The sequence below is a fragment of the Falco peregrinus genome, chromosome 4 (genome assembly GCF_023634155.1).
Source record: "Falco peregrinus isolate bFalPer1 chromosome 4, bFalPer1.pri, whole genome shotgun sequence".
Lineage (NCBI taxonomy): Eukaryota > Metazoa > Chordata > Aves > Falconiformes > Falconidae > Falco > Falco peregrinus.
Window position 1 is genome coordinate 16,968,211 of NC_073724.1, and position 23,702 is coordinate 16,991,912.

Consider the following 23,702-nt stretch of genomic DNA (forward strand, 5'->3'; position numbering starts at 1 on the left):
GTTGTTTTGGGGGTGGTTTTTTGTTTGTTTGTTTGTTTGTTTGTTTGTTTGTTTGTTTGTTTGTTTGTTTGTTTGTTTGTTTGTTTAATAAAAAGCCTAAGTGGAAGAAGCTCAATCCCGATATCAGGACAATATTTTTCATTGTGATTATTGTGCATGACTCCATAATAAATTATACTCTCAAATCTGTCATATTTTATTAGAATTTGAAGTCGGAACCACTAATCAGTCTCCACCTCAGTTTTTCAACCTCTGCATCTATATAACAATAAGATTGAGATCCAACTTTTTTGTCTCTGTTTGATAAAATAATTTTCCTGAAACTACAATACTTTATGACAAGAATAAAGTTTACACAAGAAAATCTTCATGATTACAAGGAAAACATACTTTCACAATTCAAGCAAGAACTCAACAGAGGAGTTAGCAAGTTGATGTGTAGAGCCCTATTTGACCAATTAGAGGCCTGAGTTGCCTAAAGTGAAGTAGATAACTGATCTGTTCCTCTTTTCATACCTAGCTACTGAAAGAAATTGAGAAATAAGTCACTCTAAGAGTTAAAATAAGAGTTAGAGAAGGAGATCTAAATTCCTTGTACAGACTTTAAAGTTACTTGTGGAATCAGAAAATAGGTTTGAAGAGCAGAATTACATGATTTTTCTTAATTGTTACTATTTTTCCTATAAGACTTCTGGAAGTTCCATTCTGATCATTACCAAAAATCACATTTAATTTAACAGGATTTGTTTAGCTGATTGGTTTAACCTTATTTCAGTACAAATTTAACAGGCACCACGAACTGTTCACTGGGTTTCTTTTTTTATTTGTTTTTTTTTTTAATTGACAACACTGTTGTTAGGCAAAAATTGGAAAAGGAGGAATAAATTATTACTTTAAGACAGTGAGGCACGTTGAATTCTTAAATGATTGTGCCTATATATTCTGTAACTCTGTAGTCGTTCCACTGTCATGAACATTGGCTTAATATCCAATTAGTTCTTACAAGTGCTAATGACTAGATGCCAAAGAAATTATATTTCTGTATTGTTGCTATGATTACAGACTGTGCTTTAACAATGAACAAACAAACAAAAGGGATTTTAATCTCCACAGATCAGAAGATGTTATTTAACTATCTTATTTTAAACAGTAAGCTTTCTGACGTAGTCAGTCGTTTGTTTTATTGGTCTGATTAGCTGTTTCTGCGATGAATTCATTCTGTTCACTGATGACAAGAATAAAACCACTGACATGCAGGTGGAACAAAATTTCTGATGCAAATTCTATTTAACTTATTTTTCAGTTTAAAAATAATATTGCTGCAAATTGTTCATTTGTTCCCTTGGGCATTACATCAACACATATGCATTTTCTGCAAACAGATCTGGAAAATGTGAAAGATGAAGAAATCCACATAAATTTTCCTCATCTAGAAAAGGCTGCATATAATTTTTCAGGACAAAAAATGTTAAAGTTATTAATTGAAGAATATATGAATTAAACCTCTGCAAAAAAAATAAAATAAAATAGACTTTTCAGCAATGATATAAAAAGAATGCTGGAAGTAAATTACTACTATTACTATTATTATTATTATTATTATTTTTTATTATTATTATTATTATTATTATTATTATTGTTGTTGTTGTTGTTGTTGTTGTTGTCAAAAATAACTGTGTATATTTTGGTAATGAATTCAAAATATTCCAGAATTTACCACTGAGAAATAACATTTCTAGGATAGCAGACATCTTAAAAATATGACCAGTTCTTATAGTCATTTAGTGCTAAAAATCTTTGCTTCATTCTTCCTGGTATGAAATAATAAATATGGTAGTTTGTGCTTTAGGTTCAAGAAATCCCTGAGGTACTGAATAATGGGAAGGTATTGAAAGTGTAAGCATATATTTTCCCTCTTCCTCACCAGAAATCTCTGATTTGATTATCACACCTTGAATGCTATTTGCAGATTTATTTCCTCGATATGGTATATTTGAGAATGTTCAGGCATGGGCAAGAAGGATGAACAATTATTTAATATTTGCTTTATAATGAGTAAGTAATCAAAGAGTCTTCATTCCAGAAAAAAAAAATCTTGGGGAAGGGAGTGGGATAGAGCAATATTGTAGAAGTCTGTAACATCATAACATTCCATAATTGGGATGCATTTCTCAGTGGGTACAGCTACATTACTGTTTTTGATTGAACTAGAAGGGTGCTTGTTTGATGTTGATTGTGTCACCTTAAAGCTTTGTTTTCAATCACAGCACATGCAAACTGCATTTCTATCAGATGAAAGTAAATTAAAAGACGTCTGCAGGATCCTATCTATGTGCTCCAGTTTCTAATGAATGTTAATTCTGTAGACCCAGACTAGAGATGGCCTGAAGTAAAACCTCAGGATACATATATAATTTGAATGTCACACTCAGCACCCATCATGTTGCTCCAGAGTCCCAATACTTGCTAATAATAGTCATTGACCCCTTCTGTGGAGTAGGAGACAAGTTTAATATAGCTGAATCCCTGGGAACATATAGATTGGCTTTGAAGTTCTGTACCATAGGATGCTATGGATAGTAAAGTTTACAGGGAGTTCAAAGGAAGGCTAGATAAATTAATGGAAGAGCAATCCACTGGGTACTCTAAATACAAATCACATTCAGTTTATGAAATCCTGGGCTCCCTCAAGCTGGAGCACTTGTGCTTGTGCTAATACACACTCCCCTTGATAACTGCTACTGTCTCTAGCCTTGATGGACTTTCAACAGACATTCTAATCTGTAATAGGTATTTTTCCTTGACAAACGTTAACTTAAAAAAAATAAAAATTAAATAGTACTGACAGCTGGAGGGATGCTGTCAGAACCCTGAGTGCAGCAGATTTTAGTGACTCTGGCCAGCCTCACCTGGGACACCCACCCATACCCTCTGATCATGGCCCAGGAACCCCTCTCAGCTCAGACTCATGTATCCAGTCCTGCTCTGAGTTGTGTTGTAGGTAGCCTGTGTTCAGCATTGCTGCTTGCTTGCCCTGTCCTCTTTGCTGGCTTTTCTGGATTGTCCTTGTACCTAATGCGAGGCCTTGTATTTGGCTGATTGTCAATAGACAGTTGACAGAACCTGTTGCTTCTATGAGACCTGCTCTGTCCACCCTGCTCAGGTGCTGTGGGACTGTGCTTGGTTCCAGCAGTACTGCCCTGCCTCTGCTAGGGTTGTCCTGAATTCCCAGGTTGTTTTCATTCACAGAGCAGCCCTGCTTTTTTTACTCCCCAGGGCACGTACCTCTTCTAGATCTGGTTGGCAATTGCCAGTTTTAGAAACCCCCTTCTCTTTGCTTTCTTCCCTGCTATTCAAAGGGTCTGAAAAGTTTGGTTTATTTTTAAGTTCTTTAGGTGTTCAGCAGGATATTCACAGAAAGGGAAACCCTGGAAGTAAGTACAACCCTTACAATTTTTCAGGTACAACCAGCAAGCAATGAAAACTGAGAAAAAATATTTTTTCTTTTATTTCCATTCTTTCTTCTCTTGCCCTTTTCTAAATTAAGCATTGTTTTTTGGGAAGACTACCACTGTAGTGAACGACCTGTAGGTGGCAACCAGAATGAAATGGGAATTCTTTTGTTTCTGAATCTGATGCTGAAGATTAAGTAGTATGTAAAACCTAAATAGTCTGTTTTCTGCATTAGAAAGGGCATGGACTTTTCCTACTGTGGGAGACTATGGTAGACATTATGTCAAAAAAAATGAGTTCATTTTAAGTTCTAGGCCAAGCTGTGTGTGTATGGGGAAATAAAATAAAAGAAAGTGAAAATGGATCACAGCATCATTGGATTTAGGCCTGTGTAGAGCAAAAAGTTTGTATACAAAGACCTGTGGAAATTAAGAGTCTACACATTGATGTTACTGACAGTGAGGGTCCAGTTGGGGATTACTTACAGGATCAAGCAGTATAAGGTATTCTGAGCTCAAGTGAAGTATTAAGTCCCAGTTTAAGATGACTGTATAGATGTTTTCCCAGGAGAGGATAGAAGTGTAAGAGCCTAAAAACTGTAATATTACAGCAGTAGTATCATCAAGCGCAGAGAAAGGTGACAAATATTATCACCCCCTTATTAATCTCTTTGTAGATATATACTAATTTAGTTGACATCCCAGTACAGTCTTTCCAAATTATTTCAGTCCCAATCAGCCTGCATGTCATACAGAGGAATGGCTGATCTTTGGAAAAAGATAGTAAGGAACACAGTAAAATATTCAATGGTCTGTGAAAAGTTGTGTATAACTCTGTCTTCTAGCAAAGAACTAGCCCTGCATTACAAATACCAAACTGGAACTAAACAAAACTCAGTTACTATAAGCAAATTTTGGGAATGTTCTATGTTCAAGGAGCCTTAAAGAATGCTGTATATAAAATGATGGCCGAATTACAATTATAACCACAAGTTCAAATGACAAAGGTGATTAATAATTCTTCAGTTAAAATATATGAAATATTTTCATGTTACATTAAGAAAGATCTGTTGAGTTTATTTTTGGTCATTTGAGAGCTTGGATTTGACTGAAGACTGGTCTTTTATATGTATTCTTTTTATTACTTTTATTTTATGAGTTTTCTGAGTTTTATCTTGGTTCTGCTGGGAACTATTTATTTATTATTTTAATTACCTCATTTAAAGACATCCAATGTACTCTTCTAGAGGCTTTGACAATATACTGTAGGTTTTTAATGGGTTATTTCTTTATGTGGTTTTGATTCATTTTGTTGCTTCGAAGTCTCTGTCACTGGGCATTATCATTTCCACCCTCCTGTTAACACTGACGTCATGCAATCTGCTGTTCTTTTGTTTTCAATGTTTATAATTGGAAATGTGCTGAATAACAGGTGTGTAATTCTCCATGGGAGCTCTTGCACAAAGTAGGAGTTTGAAGAACATCTAAAGATATGAAGTTTATTTGAAAATTTTTAAGAGTGTGTATCCAGTAACTAATGCTATTGATTTTTGGTTTTATGTTGTATTTGTGCATACTTTAATCATACCTGCCTTAGATTTTGCTTCTTCCATAATTTAGGTCCTCTTGTGGTAACTGGAAAAAAGACAAAGAACTTAATGCTTAGTAATCACAAGAGGTAATCCAAAATCAATTAATCAGGAGCTAATTGAATTACAATATAAACCACCAGAACAAACTTTTGTGGCTTTCAGCTCATTTCTAACTAAACAAACGAGAATAACATCAAATAATATATATATGTGTCTGCAAATTTTAGGTTGATTGTGATTATAAAATTTGTGTTAAGGACCATTTCTTTATGGGAAAATTCTTTTGCACCAATTCATTCCAGTATGTGCTATAAAAAGAAAGTTTATGGATATATTTGGTATTTTTATGACCTATAAATGCATCCAGAGTTGTCGTGGTAAAAATTCAGTGTAAGAACCATACAGATGCGTACTGTAGCAGTGATTCTGCTTATATATGTTTGTCTTTAATGGAACAAAAGGTAAATTTTAAGGTATCTTTAAGAAATAACAGTTGAGTTCACAGTCCATGTATCGATGCAAGCTGTAGCAAAACTCTTATTTTAAATTCTTAGTGTTCTGTTTGTTCATTTATATATTCAAGACTTCTTCCAATATAGTCCTCTTGACCTGAAAAATCATCTTCTCCAATTTTATTATTATTTCATTCAGATAAATAGTTTTCTTTTCTTGTATACTATCTTGTATGTTCTTAGTATATTCTTCTCTGGTTTCTGTCGGTTTTTTTCTTCTTTTTTTTTCCCTTATTCTTACCTGCTTTTTCTTGAACTGATTTTTCATTGCAGTAACAGTTTCTCATTGCTCTTTTTCTCTTTTTCCTAAGCTTCACTTCCATCTAGGGTGTTTAATTTCCCCATTTTTTCATAGACCTGCTCTTTCAGTTGTTCTTTTTAGAAGATCAAGGTTTCAGTCTTAAATCTCATTCCATCCATACAGTGGACTCTCCTACAGGTACATCCATAATGACAACTGATTGTACAATAAAATAATTTTAATCTTATTTTCTCACTCCCCCCCCCCCCCCAAAAAAAAAGGAGGTTTCCAAAATTAACAATTAAATGGAAATTCAAAATAATAATTAATATTGTTTAATCAATTAAATTAAGAATATTAATATTATATTATGAAAATTTCTTGCTAATAAATTATGAGTACAGAAAAAAATCCTATACAAAATATGAAACAAAACCCAGTTATGTGTACTTTCCATTCAGTCTCAGGCTTTGATGGCACAAGAATAATACCACTCCATTCCTTCATGTATACAACTACAAAAACAGTTATCTTATCTGGGTAGTGGAGGAGGGTGTTTGTTTCCTGCTACCCAGAATTCATCAAATGTTGACATATACCCAGAAATCTATTTTTTCTGTACCTACACACAATATGTGTGTATGCCTTGGAAATACTGTCTTGTCTAAAAAGAAATGTGGGGTGGGCAAGAGAGACAACCCAAACCCCTTTTTCCACTGTTTAAAGAAGGTATAAAAATATTTAAGGTTTAATGAGTCATAAGCATTTACTTTCTTTAGTAAATGTTTCCTGCTTAACATAGTCTTGCTTCTTTAAGTTGTGCAGATATAGAATTTTATCAAACTCTTCTATACCACAGTATATTGACTTAAAGTGTGAATATAGCCTAGCATAATTCCAGTATTAGCTTACAGCAAAGAAAAAAACAAAGAAAACCTTTCCTTTATCCCTCTGAGTCTATACGTATACAGAAGTGCATATATATGATTAAGATATATTTTTATTATTATTATTTTTTATCTGAAATTACTTTATGCAGCTTTCAATTAAAGCAGCTTTTAACATCTATAGTTTGAGGCTTTGATTTCCTATTAATAGTTGCCAGGTTGTCTTTAGTGTTGCTAACTATTTTCGTAGTGGGATTGTCCTTGTAATCAGGTTTGCGGGTGTGGTTGAAATTGTAACTGCACTGAACCATAAACCCATTTTGCTCCTATGTCTGATGAGGACTGAGAGCATAACAAAAAGGCTCCAGTTAGATCAGATATGCTCAACAGACCTAAATGTTGAATGGTAGGTACCCTCTAGGGCAATGTAACCAGTCTGATAACCACTTGTAGCTTTCTTCCTTTTCCAAGGCCTTTGAGAAATAAATGACATGTCAGATAGATTGTTCTGATGTTTACAGTATTTACACACACGCTGACTTCTTGCAGGGCCTGGTAACCCTCCCTGGTCACCCCATGGTAACATCATTGAACATCTCATATGCAATAACGATTCTGCTTCCTTCAGGTGTCTGAGATAATGCTCATAGTTAATATAATTGACATTTGCATGCAAAATAAATCTAGTGCTTCAAGAATGTGAGAAAACACACATAACCAGTTACATCTCGAGGGAAAAAAATAATACAATGCATCCAATTACCTAATTCCATACATCTTTATGACATGTAGCTCTTTTATTCTGGCAAACACTTTACTAACTCTAGGGAGGTACATCTACTTTTCTTCAGATGTATAAATTCTTACCTGAAATTTGTTACTACTTGACCTAGGGTATTTTTAACACTGGTTTAATAATTGAGAAAAAATCATGAAATGGAAAACTTGGTGTACTGTGACATATGGAAAAAACCCTACCAAACATTAAATTATAAAATCACTATTTGAATTACAAAAGACATATCATACCTTCCATTAAAATCAGTTACATAATGAATTCATAATGAATGAGAGGGAAATAATGATGACTTTTACTGGAGTCTGACATTCACTCATAAGGTTTATTATTAACAATAGTAAGAAATAAAATAAGTTACCCTGTTCTCCAAGTAACTTATGATTTTTAATTTTTTTTTATAATTTTCAAGTGAGTGTATTGCTACTGAAAACTAAAGAAATTTTCTGGATGAGGCTCTCTGGTCCTCAAGAAAGGTGTACAGTGTAAGTTGCCATCTTTCTCTGTCCTGGTTTCAGCTGGGATAGAGTTAATTTTTCTTAGTAGCTGGTGCAGGGCTGTGTTTTGGATTTGATGTGAGAACAATTTTGATGGCACACTGATGTTTTTGGTTGTTGCTGGGTGATGTTTCTACTAAGTCAACTTCTCAAAAGGGTTGGAGGAATACTAGAAATCAGGAGGGGACACAGCCAGAACAGGTGACCCGAACTAGCCAAAGAGGTATTCCATACCATATGATGTCATGCTGAGTATATAAACTGGGAGAAGAAGGAAGAGGGGACGTCCAGCATTATGGCATTTGTCTTCCTGAGTAACTATTATGCGTGATAGAGCCCTGCTTTCCTAGAGATGCCCAAACACTTGCCTGCCCATGGGAAGTAGTGAATGAATTCCTTGTTTTTCTTTGGTTGCATATGTGGCTTTTGCTTTATCTATTAAATTATTCTTATCTCAACCCTTGAGTTTTACATTCCTTTCTGATTATCCTCCCCATCCCTCTGAGTGAGGTGGGAGTAAGCGAGTGGCTGCATGGTGCTTGGGTACCAGCTGGGGTTAAACCACAGCAATGTCTCTGTTTAGACTAATCCCAAAAGTGTTGCAAATATCTTTCTCTGCTCTTTTAAACAAAAACCCCAGGGCAAAATCTATGGAATTTAAGTTATAAGAATGGAATTCAGATTCATCCTGTAGTTATAATTTTGATGTAGTTGGGTACACCAGATATATGTCTTTGCCTGTGTTCATGTGTATTGTACTTTAAGCCGGCAGTTCCCTGAGAGGTGAAGGTACTTCCCAGCTAGTCTCTACTAGATGAGACAATGGGCTGATTCAAGGCAATAGATGAACTTCAGAGATGATTCACAGGACTGACACCTGCCTAGTTCTGACAGGAGTTCTCCAGGCAAGAGTTTTATATAGCCCAGGACATTCCCCCAGTTGACTTCTGCTGTGCCTAGATCACCTGTAGGCACTATCTGTACCTGTTGATTGATTAATTGATGGCTGATTAAAATTCTGGGTAGACAATTTGGCCATGTAAGAGACACTGAGATAAGTACTGCTGTAGATGAAGAAACTGATCACACTAAACATAGGTAATTTTAAATAGTCTGTGGAAACCATTTTCACAACTGTAGAAATAGCAATGCAGAAATATGTCTTTTGCATAGTTAAGATAGCTAAAAGTTTTTTTCTACATGGTTTAAAATAGTCAATAGCAATAATCATGAATATGCTTAAGTGATCGTGTGAGACCATACAGAAGCTGAACTGTAAAAATGTAGCAGAACAGTTCTGGCAATCTCACTTCATGTGGCAATTTGTATGCAGTTGAAAAGACTCTTTTGACTTGTGTCAGCATCTGGAATGTAGCTGACCATCCTGTTTGAGGGATTCAGTTCCCCATGTGAGTATTACCTTTTGGAAAAAAAAAAAAAAAAAAAAATCTCCACAATTTGTTAGTTTGTTTTCTTTTCTTTTCTTTTTTTTTTTTTTTTTAATTCTCTAACCACGAAGAACTATGTAACACTCTATGTTAAAACACCAACATAAAGACAATAATAATTCCTGTTCCTGTGAAATCCTGATGATTGTTCAGAGTAATTCCACTTTCTTAACTCTGCTGTTCAGAGCCCCAGTTTGTACTTGTGCTATATTAATACTATATCTTGTTAAAAGTCAGAGCATGCTACACAGAATGCAAGGATTTAATTAAAGTCACTTTGGGGACAGCACCTTTTCCTATGTTCTCTTACAAAAATTTCCCTGGAATGTATTTGCTAACTCCTTAAATCTTAGGGTTGGGTTACAGAAGACTCAAAAGACAATTAGATTTTCTTTTGATGTTGTACTGGAAGGTGATTCAAAACTGTCTTTTCGAAAGTCTGAATCTACAGATCCCCCCCTTTTTTTTAAGAACTCTTCATCACCTAATTGGTTAGTCATTCATTTATAAGGCGTAGGTAGCATTATGCGTGCAGACATTATAAGTAACACAGAAATACAGTCTATCTGAGGAGATGCATAAGATGCTTGTGAAGTTACCTAATGGTGACTTCCACTTAGGATGATCCTCTTTATCTGCATTTTTTTTTGTGACCTATTTTACACAATTGTCAAAATATTTTTTTTAAACCTTCAGATTCACATTGACAAAGCAAATGTTGTCATCTTTGTATTTGATAATACATAATAAATATGGTTTATAGTTGCTATATAGTTGCAACTGAGCTTAGTTTTTAACTAGACTAGTTTTAACTACACTAGTTGCAACTAGTACTTAGTGTTTAAATAGCTTTTTAATTTATTCCTTAGCAAATTCCTCAGAGAATAAAAAGACAGTGGCATAGAAACTGAGCTGAGGAACAGTGTATGTAGCTGTTCCCATGTATTGATATCTAGTTATTTGAAATAATCGATTGAAAAAACTGTTACTATATTTTGCTCAGTATTTATTGTAAAGAATAATAATAGAATCAAAGTCAAATACAGTGAGTAGAGCTGATATTTTGTTTTATCAATAGTATTCACAGTCATAGTAGTCTCAGCTGTGCCTCATTTATTAAACTAACTGAGTTTGGGGAAAAAGAAAAAAAAAAAACAAAAAAACTCATAGAATAATAGGGTGAAAGAGTTTTGGAGAATCCTGACTAGCACTATACTTTGTTTCATATTCATATTCTAATATGGAAAATTTCAAGAATATTATCAAGTTTGGTATCTTAGGTAACACGCTAGATACACAGTATTTAAGTTAATAATGCAATGGATCAGTAACATGTGTATTTTATTAGAAAATTATGTGACCTTTGACTTGGTAGGATTACAAAAAGACATCCTTTTATTAGCTCAGCCTTTTCAGAGCCCCTCCAGGGCTACTAGGAAGGGTGAAACATATACCAATATAACAAATTGCTTGCTAGAGTGGGTTTTGTTTGGTCTTCTTTTAAGTAACTGTCTGTTTTCCTTCTGAAGTCATTTGGAGAAAAAAACCCACAACCAACCAACCCAAAAATTAAGTCTTACTTCTGAGACACTTACTCTAACTTGTATATTTATTCTATTTTTTAACAAAAAATAAGTCAGGAAAACCACATATCCCTCCTGAAACAATTAGACTTCAGTGAGAAATAATAGAAGATAATCTTCTCAAGCAGAAACTAAACTCAATATTGGGAACTAAAAAACAGAGTATATGCAAAAGGGTGACATTCTCTTTCACAAATGTAGAAATTAAAATTTATACCTGTCTATATATGTATGATAGATCTACTCGTAGCTCAAAAGGCTAATATGGGTGCTGGCATTTGTGAAAGCTTTTCCCATGAAAACGATTATTTTTACAGAAAACCAAGATAACCTTTTTGCCCTATATGGGGAAAACTGACATTGTCATAGCACTCTGCGTGTGTGAGCATGCTATTATTTCTGTTGTAGACCATCATTAAGAATTTCATATAACTACAGTTCTAACAGAAATATGTTTAAAATAGTTTTGGTTTCCATAGTACTTGACAAAAAATGGTTGTTGAATTCTGATGGTGGAGAGAAGAACTAATCAAATGGATCTGAGCTCAGGCTGAAAGACATTTGAGAGTCCTCAGCATTACAGTTCCCCAAACAATAAATGGAAGCATTCTTCAGTATTTGGTATCCCAAGTGCAGGTAATTATGTCAGCATTTCTGGTAAGAGCATGGTTCTGTAGTAGAAGGGTTTTTGGGGGTTTGGTTTTGTTGTTTTGTTTTGTTTAAAGTAGGGAGTAATTCCTTAAAAGTTCTTACTCAGTAGTAATTAATTTTACAGAACTAAAGATAAATATCTGTCTTCTTTTACTTAACTTATATGAAATATTTTATTTATTTTGAGCATAATTTGAGAATATTCTACATCTAGAATAAACATTAAAAAGTAGTTAAGGCTTTTAGATGTAAAAACAGAGACCACATGTAAGTGTGGACACTTTTCAGGATAAAGTTTTTCTCAGCATGAACACTTATGTCCACAAAGCATTCAAGGAATGCCTTGATTCTTAATGACAGGCAGCCAAAGAAAACTTGTTTACATTTACAATTCATAAATTGATGATAGACTTGAGTGGAATTCCACACAAAGGTTTTCAGAACTGAACTGAGATTAAAGTCTTCTGTGAAAAAGAAAAGGTTAGACTCCTCTAAGGAAACAGCAATTTATATTGTGCCCTATCTATTGTCACTTCTGATGCCTAGAGAGTTTAGGACAGACTTTTGCTCTCCCAGGTAAAGACAATTAGAATTTATTCTAATTTGTTGCTGTTTCATGCTGTGAACTCCTAGTGAGCTCAGCTGCTTGCATGCTAAGCCAGCAGTTGCTTCTGCTGCTCTGTGCATTTTGAAATTAACCTTCTGTCTTCAGGTACATTTAGGGGCTTTCTCAGCTCATACCTCCTAATGGGCCACACAGCAGCAAACCAAATTCGCAGACAAAGACCAGCCAGCGCTAGATCGCCCTGCTAGCACCAGCCCCCATAATAAAATGCCACCAATTTTTGCTACTACCTTTACTGCTCTTCAACACTACCACTTAAATAGATCCGAAGATGTAAGTTCCAGATGTTTTCCAGTTAGGTCTGTGTATCAGTGGGATATGTGCCTAAGAGCTTTGTCAAAGATATATTTTAAATCCTGGGTTTTTCTGGATGTTTCTATATAAGTCAGTTACATCTTTTCTGTTTTATGAAATGATAAATTCTAATATAATTTATAGCATCAAACAAAGTACAACATAGTTACAGTAAAACATACAAATTATTTATAAATAAGCATAATTTTATGCAGGGCATGGTGATAATGTTTTGCTACTTTACATACCCATGAAACTAAAACACAACAGAAGACCACCTCCTGTAGCTTTAACATCAAAATGAATTCAGCTTAGTAACACAGCTAATCTAAACCATCAAACAGTTGATGGTGTCTCTTTTTGGATTAGTTTTTACTTTTCATGAAGCACACTTTGATCACTTTACTTTGAAAACTGCATCCTTAAACAATTTTAAAATCCATTTTTAGTTTTTCTGCTAATAATCTCACTAAGGATCTCCCTTTAAGTAGGTTTTTTGAAGATCTTAACAACACATACACATGGCAAAGTAATTTTTTGGCTGTACTAACATTTTTTTATATGACAAACCTACATTCATTTGGAATAAGGTTTAACTTGTATAGTTGGCATTTGACAGTGTGGGTGAAGTTTTTGAATAAGAGCAAAGTGCCTTAATAATAAACTGTTTTGGTGCATATTCAGATTCTTGGATTTTCTGCATTTGTTAATTGCCCCTTAGGGGGACAATTATTCTGGAAAGCCAAGCATTACCATCTCTAGTTGTGATAGTCCACTTGGACATCTTTAACCTATTTTGTTAATATATGAATTACATCTGCAGCAGTGCATTTATAATTATATGTTCTGTTATCAGCAAAATACAAGTCCATCTGCCTAGTATATGTTGAGCTCAAAGCTTTTTTTAGGCAGATATGATAGGTCAGGCATAGACGCATCTTGTAGCAAATCACCACACAACTGCAAAGTAATCAGGCAATGGTGCTCAGCTCTGACATATAAATTACAGCTATTTTGTAGAACAACAACAAAAAGATTTAAAGCATGTGCATGCAGACACACAGATGGACAATTCATATAGGCAGGGTTTACAGGTTCTGCATCAGTCCTTTACTATGTCACCTGTCTGCTGTAAAACTGACTTCCCCACATAAATGAAGAGCTTGATTTTTAAATTATTTTATTAATGAAACATACATGGTCTACATTTAGTACTGAAGTGGCATATGAAATAAAGAAATATTGCAATAACATTTTTGTACAGGTCTTAGATAAGCTAATAAGTGAACCGTAAGGAAAGGTTGGTAGGTTAATAGAAATTTGTCATGAATGAAAATGTACGGAACATATATTTTATAAAACATAGATTGCTATTAAGATACAGAAAAAGCTTGTATTGTCTTTTATAGTACAGTACCATGCCATTTTGTCCATTTTTTAGGCTAGGCTATTACTACATACCTATGAAATTTGACACAATATAAATATAAGTAATTATGGTAGCAGAATTATTATTTTATACCCTCTGAAATTTCAGAGAACAACTAGCTATAATAGACTTATGTACAATCTTATTTTACCACAATTACTTTTTACTGTTAGTCACTATTGTTGTTATTGTAGAATTTATAGGTATCGATCATGACAAATTTTGCTGAATAGGTGTTGATCAAATAAAAATAATGTGGGAAGAAATATATATTTATTCTTTTTAAAGATGGCATAGTTGAGTATTACAAAAATTTGTAGAGGACCTGCAAACCAGATCTCTGAACATCAGTTTATGTGTTATAAATTTGCAATGGAAATCTTATTTAAAAGGATGGAGATTTCATATAGTTTACCTATTGTGTCAAGTGCTGTGGGTTAATTGGCTATTCATAGATGATTTTATCAATGTTATTAGTACTTTTATTTCCCTGAATCATTTGACTTTCTGAGAAGTTATTTTATACAATAGGTAAATTATTCTCATTCCCAATGCTCTCTTTCAGATTTTACTCCTGAGCAAATAGAACTGGTATTTGGAGGACATGGTGAGGTAAACACCTTGCCTATATGACAAAACCCCTTAAACATCATAGCAAAATTTCTTAGAAGGGATATGTTTGCATCCCTTTGAATCCTATTCTCAAACAGAGATTGGAAAACAGAGGATGGAGGTGAAGTGAAGGAAGCTAAAGCTCTTCTACCAGCTTTCACAACTATATCCACTTTATCCTCTTACCTCACCCTATATATTCTCCTTGCTGCTTCTATTCCTTGATTATGCTTGGACATACATAAATAAACATGACTGGTTTGAGAGAAGTTTTCCCCTAGAATATTTTTGCCATTAATTACCACTGTAATTTATAGAAACAGAGACTGGTTATTAAATCTGTGAATTTTATAATTATTATGCCCTCTTAATATTATATTTCCTTTATAATAACAGGTCTGTTATCTCCTTTGAGAAAAGGTTGAACTTTGCTCAGCAGGGATGGTTTTGCTGAAGTGCAAAGGTTCAATGTGGTGCCATAAGAACATGACTGAGCTACCAAGCACTCTGCCAGAAGTAATACCAGGCACCTTTCTTCCTAAGCAGACTGAATATTGACCTGGAACTGCTGTTTGATTCTTTGCACTTAATATCTGATTGCCTTGTCAACAGATGCTGCTCCATGAAGATTATCATGTTCATATTCTAACTACCCAAGAAACCAGAAGGTTTTCTTCTCCCCAACAAAACATCTATGCCAAATAAATCTATGTACAGGTATTTCAACTTACAACATATTCTTCAAAGATTTTATATCATGTTGTGAAAAAGGCATACTAGAGGGTTTTGGTAGTGTTTTCTCATATACTTCTAATGTACATGTAGGAAAACTGTACTGGTTTTTGTGCTCCTAATGCTCAATGTGAGTATTTACAAAATCTAAATAATAAATGTTTTCTTCCCCACCCTGGGTACCATAGAAAATCACTTGTAATTGTGTAAGAAATGCTTGTATCTTGTACAGATAGAGAATAAAAATAGCTGTATTTTATTTAAAGGTGAATCTGCTAAATGTAAGTGTTAAATATAATGTATGTGTATATATGTATATATTTGTTTAGATATAAATACATATTCAGTCAAGACTTAGTGTAATACTGTAACAGTCTAATCAAATCAGGAGGTTTCTATCCAGTTATAATAATATCAACACTTAAATTCCAGATCCATACAGACAGATATCAATGATATCTTTTTTATATACAAAAGTTATTAATATCTGCCCTCTTTTTTTATGGCTCTACACTCACCCTTCTGAAGCTCCTCTGGGTCTGATGGTGGATAGTTTCAGTTCTCCCTAAGCAAAGAGGCTGGGGATGTTGCAGCGAGCCACCAGTGTTCCCAGATCTCTCTGGGAGAACTGTCATGCTGGTGTTGGGGTCCCTTCCTCCTCAGTTCTCAGGTTCCCTTGGCTTTATTTTCATGTACATTTTTCTCACTCCTTCCTGCTCCCTTCACCCAGCTCCCATGGAAAGGATGAAAGATGCAGTGCAGGCCCCAAGGGCTATTTACCCAGCAGAGATTGCCTGGGGCTGTCAGTGTCTTACCCCCAGCAGCACTCATAAAGCTGAAGCTTAGACAGGTTGGAAAATAGGCAATAGTGTGCCTAATGCACAGCATTATCATTCCTGGATGTCTTTATTTAAAGCTTATCAGCTATTTGTTATGATTTTTTTTAAAAAAATAGTGTTACTTTTTCAGATTTGGAAAATACTGGTATCCATTTTTTCCCAAGGAAAAAAAGGTCTGATATTAGCTCTTACGTCACTGAGAAGAGAAACGGAGGGAGAGACAATGCAAAAAATGAGATGAAAATTTGACCTTTTAGACCAATTGTTTCACAGTGTTGTAAAGGTTTACACTCTTGATGCCATTGTTAAATACAAATAAATTTCTATTATGTCAAAACAGAGCTGTTATGACTACTCAGTTACCTACACAAGATATGTAAGTCATTTCAATTGCATACACTTCTTTACCCTATAGTTGTTGTTACCTTACACTGGTTTTGTATCAGGTTTTGCTATCATGAACCTCAATAAAAATGGTAGTTTCCACCAAAAGGGGTTAAATGAACTCAGTTACTTTGGCTTCTCTACAAGAAACGATCTGTCCTGTCTTATATCTTGTGCCTATTTAACATAAGCCATAAAGCTGGAGAGACCAGTTGGGTTATCAAGTACAACAAAAAATCTGGGTGCTTTCCATAAGTTTGCAGTTTATACATCAGTTTCAAATACAAAAGTTTATCAAATGCTGTCAGAAAAATCTATGTATAATACATGCTATATAATACATTGTTTAGTGACTATAGTAAAAATACCCTCAGAGCCCTCCAACAGTTTAATGAGACATAGTGGTGTCACCTAAAATGAAAATAACTATTATTTCATCAACTAGGCTTCTCATTTCCAGAACATACTCCTCTTCTTTTAAAACTATTCTGAAGATGTCTTGTGCAACAACTGTCATGTCTTTGAGATTGTGTATAAACATTTATTGTCTATTGTTCAAAATCAACATTTGGTTCCTAACCCATTGTTGATCCATCCAGATGACTCCTTCCCTGAAAGAAATCCTTTTGCTTTTAAAATTAATATTATACAAACTACAATCTGCCTACATAAAAAAAGGGACACTTGACTTTTTTAGAGAGGCATCTGTTTTTCTTCACAGCTTTGGCACTGACCAATAAATAGCCTTAGACTTCCTCTTTTTTCTGATTTGCTCAAAGTAGAGTGTCATCAATGAAGAGCTAGAAGAGGTAGAAATTTTTGAATGCATTGTACAGGAGTTCAATGTTTATAAATTATATTATACAAATATGCAGTTAGCAATATGAAATTTCAACTGAAATGTTAGAAACTGGTTGATAATCAGTAATATTCCAGGTTGCAATATCACCCTCCAAATTTCTAAAAAAAAAAAAAAAAAAAAGTAATTTGACATTCAAAACCAAAATATAAAAGTAGGTATATTCCTAGCTATGCAATGCCTGGTTAACTCTGTTTTTGACACCCTGACTGACTTGTAAGTTTTGTTAAAATTTTAAATATATAAATTAATATATATAAATATATATAAAGTGTTAACTGCCAATGTCCACTTAGCTTGTAAACTTAAACAGTGTTTATCACTTTTTTACTAAGTATTGTGGTCTAAGTACTACATAAATGTGCACATCTTGAAACACAAAGTTTGTAAAGAGATTTAAGTATATTTAGGGGAATAGTTAGTATGTCAGAAAAAGCAAAATGGTTAATCAAATTAATTACAACCTCTACCCACAAACTGTGTCCTTAACAGTACCATCAGTGCAATAACAATGCCACTGTGAAAAAACTAATATTGTGGACAAAAGAAATAAACACTGTACTGAATCTTGAGTTAATTAAAAATAAAACAAACAAAGCAAGATCTCTTCCACTAGCAAATCTGTAAGCTTTTGTGCTCTCAGGCAAGTAAAATGAATGATGTCAAAGAAGGCAGTTCTTACTTCTGTAACTGTGGCAGCAAATGAACATATAACTTTAACAAAGAAGCTTATTAAAGAACCAGGGGATTTTTGTTTTAAAATATCTCTCATGTTAATTATTACCATAGCAAATGACAACTTTGTTTATTCTGACTTCCTGCATACACATTTTGGAGCAAAATTCTTCAGCTCAAGTTACTGCCATTATTTAGTTTTTACATCAGTTTCAGTGGATTCCCTTTTGGCCCACTTTGAGTGATTCTTTGTTATTTGGCTGTTAGTCAATTTCCCCTTGCATTTTTCTTCTTTTTCTTTTTTGTTTTCCTCTTCCTCTTTTTCTTTCTTTTTTTTTTTCTTTTTTTCCCTTTAGATCTTTTTGTTTTAATTACAGTTTCAAAGTTTTGTAGTGTTTCAAACTCTGTATATGAAAACACTGCCTTCATTAGTTTAAGATAAATTTTGTTTCTCCCATAAACAGTAAGTAGTACTAGCTGCTATACACCATTCTATCATGTCTTCTTAATGTGTAAGACACTGCTAAGAAAAAACTATGTGGCCCCAGGTTACTTTAAATACCAAGTACATGGCAACTTGTTAAATTGTGGACTAAGGATACATCTCCTTCCCACAGCTGTTCTTTAATTCTTCCAAAAGTCCATGTAGAATCTAGTTTTACTGAATTGTCAGTTTTTTACAAGCCTTTAATCTTTCAACAATCATTTTCAAAGTTACCTTCTGGCTTCCTAATTAAATCATTTTTGTCTCTTATCATTTGATTCCTGAGTTATGTATATATCATTCTTTTCATCTGAATAAATATCTGAGCAGGACAGTTTTAATATTATTGCTATTTCCTTATCTCCTTTCTGTAAATTCCAGTAGATTTCCTAGGAGAGATGCTCTTTCTCTTCCTTTTGATATTTGTTTATTCTGATCGCTCTTAACATGTGAGGTTGGGTTTTTTTTATTTTTTTCTTTTATAATTCATATTTTTGGATGATTTTCATTTTCACTTTAATCTCAAGAGGACAGCCATGTGTTGAGGCACATGCAGTAGTTTTAGTACTTGTTAAAACTTTAATGTAGCATTTCTCAAACTGGTTCACAAAAGCGAGTAAAAGGGGAAATAAAATTAGATGACATAAGTCAGCAGCTATTCAGTGCTGAGTCAGCAACCACTTTAGAGTGGGAGACTAAGAGCAGAACTTTTGGCAGCAAATGGTTACACAAGCAGACTACCACTAATTGTTCGCAGCAATACAGTTTCACCAGTTAAATGGTCAGTGAGCATAAACATCTGCATTATTTAGTAATTACAGTGTATTCTCACTTCAGGGCCTTAGAAGGAAATCCATAGCATTTCTCCAGAAAATGTGAGCTGCCGCCAGCTAATTGTCACAAGATAGATAAGGATGAGAATCAACATTTCAAAAACCCCTGTGTTTTACAGGTGTCTTTGCAATTAATGCTGACGCCATCAGATTACTACAATGTGGGAAGAAATGTTCTATAAATCTGTTAGGTTTGACTAGCATCCAAAGGCAGAAGCATATTTACCCCGTACTTCGTGCAGCAAATGGGTTTTCTGCATTTGTGCAGAAATCAGATGAAGACTGACAATGATCTTGCCCAAGGGCATCATGATCTCCCTCATGATGGCAATAAGACATTTTATTGCCCGCAGTCTTTGTGAGTCAAGAGTTTTGGCTGGAACTGGTTTTGGAAGAAAGGGTCAGGATCCACTGATGCTATTCACAATGCACATATGTCAGGTAGACTTCACTTACAATTTAGATCAAGATCATGGAGATTTGCCTCTTCATTACAGAAGACTTTCAGGTAGCCGCTCCTCCATACACTTGACCTGCAGGACCACCTGAACCGCAAAGGGATCTTCTGAAGAGAACGGATAGGCAAGAGATATCCCATTGTCCTGGTTTCAGCTGGGACAGAGTTAATTTTCTTCTTAGTAGGTGGTGCAGGCCTGTGTTTTGGATTTGGTGTGAGAACAATGTTGATAGGACACTGATGTTTTTAGTTGATGCTGGGTAGTATTTATACTAAGTCAAGGACTTCTCAGTTTCTTGGGCCCTGCCAGCTAGAGGGCTGGAGGGACATGGGAAATCAGGAGGGTATGCAGCCAGTACAGGTGACCCGAACTAGTCAAAAAAGTATTCCATACCATATGACGTCATGCTGAGTATATAAACTTAGAGAAGAAGAAGGAAAGGGGGGACATCTGACCTCATGGCATTTGTCTTCCTGAGTAACCGTTATGCATGATGGAGCCCTGCTTTCCTGGGGATGCCCAAACACCTGCCTGTTGATGGAATAGTGAATGAATTTCCTGTTTTGCTTTGCTTGTATGCACAGTTTTTGCTTTGCCTATTAAATTGTACTTACCTCAACCTTTGCATTTTGCATTCCTTTCTGTTTCTCCTCCCCATCCCTCTGGGTGAGGGGGGAGTGAGCAAGAGGCTGCGTGGCGCTTGGTTGCTGGTCAGGATTAAACCATGACACCAATCCACTGCAGTATTGCACTTGTCATCCCACCATGTTCCCGTGATGGCAACTATGTCACAGTTTCCCCACAGCACAACGGCTTCCAGCTCCTCCTGTTTGTTACTCTTGCTGCATGCATTGGTTAGATGCATTTCAGCTGGATTATTGATCCCACCACCTTTTAAGGGGAAGAAGCCCTGATTCCTGTGTGACTGTTCTCAGGCAGTTCTGTGATTTCTAACATGTTAATAATCCTTGTGCCTTTGTACTGTGTGGATCTCCACCCCCTACCTTCACTGAGATGGGACACTGAGGGACCTTGTGAGCACACTGACCATCAAACATTGCATGCTACCCCCAGGCTTATCTCCAGTGAGTCTGGTTTTACCCCTTTGCCCCTTCAAATCTAGTTTAAAGGTCTTTCAGTGAGCCCTGCTAACTCCTGTGCAAAGATCCTTTTCCCCCTTTGAGACAGGTGTACCCCATCTGTTGCCAGCAGGCCTGGTATGGTGGAGATGGACCCACGGTCAAACCCCGCAAAATTCTGCCGGTAACACCAGGCTCGGAGCCAGGTATCGACCTGCTGGAGGAGAACACTGCTTGTGCTCCTGATCCCTTAAGCAGTCATCCCAAGGCCCTGAAGTCTCTCTTGACTGCCCTCAGACGACTTCTTGCAATTTTGCTGCTGTCCATCTGAAAAGTCAGTAATGGAAAATAACCTGACAGCCGTACCAGGCACGGAAACTTTCTCTTCACACCTTTAACCCGGGCCCAGGGAGGCAGCAGGCTTTCCTAAAGAGTGGGTCCAGTCTGCATGTCGGGCCTTCTGTTCCCCTCAGGAGAGACACTCCTATGACAATGACCCATCTTTTTTATTTTTTTTTTTTTTTAGTGGAAGCAGTTTTGATGCAAGGCGTAGGGCAACTCAACCTCGATGACACCTCCAAGCCCGATGAGCCATGGTTCTCTTTATAGTTCAGTTCTGACTGCAGAGCCTGGCCCCTGTCATGCACGGGCACCGGGGAAGGTGGGGTGTCACAGAGGAGATGGCCTGCTGCGCTGGGCAGGAACTTGTTGCCATTCCCCCCTCTCCCTGAAGCTGCCACAGTCAGCCAGGTGGAGAGAGGAGAGGGAATCCTCTGTATCCCGTGTCCTGCCTGCCTGTTGGGCCTGTCCCGTGAAGGTAGGGTGCAATTCCCTTAGTTTCTCGCTCCGGCTCCCTGATACTCCTGCACTACTCACCTCCTTCTGGGTCGCTGTCACTGAGCCGAGTTGCTGTACCTGGGTGCACCCCCCACAGGTGTGCCCACTGCTCCCCTCTGGAGCTGGTGTGGAGCTGGGTACAGCCTGCAGCCTGACACCTGGGGGGCACCATGTTCCTGGGCAGCCCTATCAGTCATTGTGGCTGCTCAGCTTAGAGAGGCCATGGCTTTCTGCCAGGTGGATACCACTGCTCCCTTGTCACGCTGGGAGAGCTTCAGCGCCCTTCCTGCATGCTGTTCCATGTGAACTGCCATACCACACCTTTGCTGATATGCCATGTGCTGTTCGTCCCTAGTGTTCTCTAGGGGTTTCTTTTATACGTCGGGGGTGTCTTGGCTGCCAGTGCTCCTGTCCTTGTCCAGAAATTTTCAGTTGCTGTGGCAGGAGCTGCTGGCTCCTGGTGGTGCTCTCTGCTCCCCCTGAGGTTTCCTCAGTTCAGGAACCCCACCCTGCGCATTGTGCTGGGTGCTGGAGTGCTCCGCTGCAGGTCGGACTGGCACCCAAGGCACTCGCCTTCATGACTGGATGTTAATTTTGGTTACACATAAATCACATACATATATCAAGCTTTTATTTTTCCTAAGGTTTTTTATTCTGTAACACCTTTTTTCCAGAAGTGTTATCTGAATGAGTCTTTGGGTGGGGTTCAGTCATGCCTTTCAATATTTCAGAATCACAATAGCTAAGGATCATGTTTAACCATGGACTCTGTTCATATTATATGTATTACACACTTGTGATATCCTCAAGAAACCTTTCAGAATCCTATGTATTTCTAGCCTTGTAAGATGTGATTTATTATGCTACTTACTGAACATTTTATGTGAGGAAAAAAATCTAATTAGTTGGGGTTTTTTATTAATCATGTGGGTAGCTTATTACATTGGGTTATAGTTGTGTTTTGTTGCCTTTCTACTGAGATTCTTAGGGGCTTTCCTTTAAAGATACCTCTGCACTTCTAAAACAATAATAAACTCCATGAGGAACTAGAGATATGGTTTTACATTAGGGACTCCAAGTCTCTCAGTAGCTTCCTGAACTGGTTCACAGTTCTGCTAATATCATATCACTACATTTCATATTCGATTTTTGTTGTTGTTGTTTTCTGGCCAAGTTTGTAAACATCACAAAGGCAGACACACAAAACACTGGGGAATAATAAAATGAAATCTTTCTTCATAGGATGGATGGTAAAAAATAACAAATTAAACTAGCAGTAAATTATTCCACTCACACTCCTCCTTGAAGGTACAGAGAAATGCAATAAAGATCGGGTTTTGTATTGAGCTATAAGAAATGCGTACTATGTTCAGAATTTTGGCATATAGGCACAAATGGACACTCATAACATAATCTATACTGTGTTGCCTCTTCAGACTTTATTGACAGGATATAGCTGTGTTTGCTGTTAATAAGAATTTAATAAGGGTATAGGTCGTGGTTTATAGCTTTAACTACTAATATTTCATAAAAATCTTGGTTTTGCTTATCCTGTGTCTTGGTTTCAGCTGGAATAGAATTATTTTTCTTCTAAGTAGCTTGTGTACTGTTGTATTTTGGGTTTAGTATGAGAACAACATTATTAACACACTGGTATTTTTATTTGTTAAGTAATGTTTATTCTAAGCCAAGGACTGTTCAGTTTCTTAGGTCCTGCCAGCAAGAAGGCACAAGAAACTGGGATGGGATACAGCCAGGACAGGTGACCCAAACTAACCAAAGGGACATTCCATACCATAGAACATCATGTTAAGTATATAAATTAAGGGGAGTTGGCCGGGGCCTTTCAATCACTGCTCAGGGGCTGGATGGGCTTCAGTCAGTGGGTGGTGAGCATTTGTAT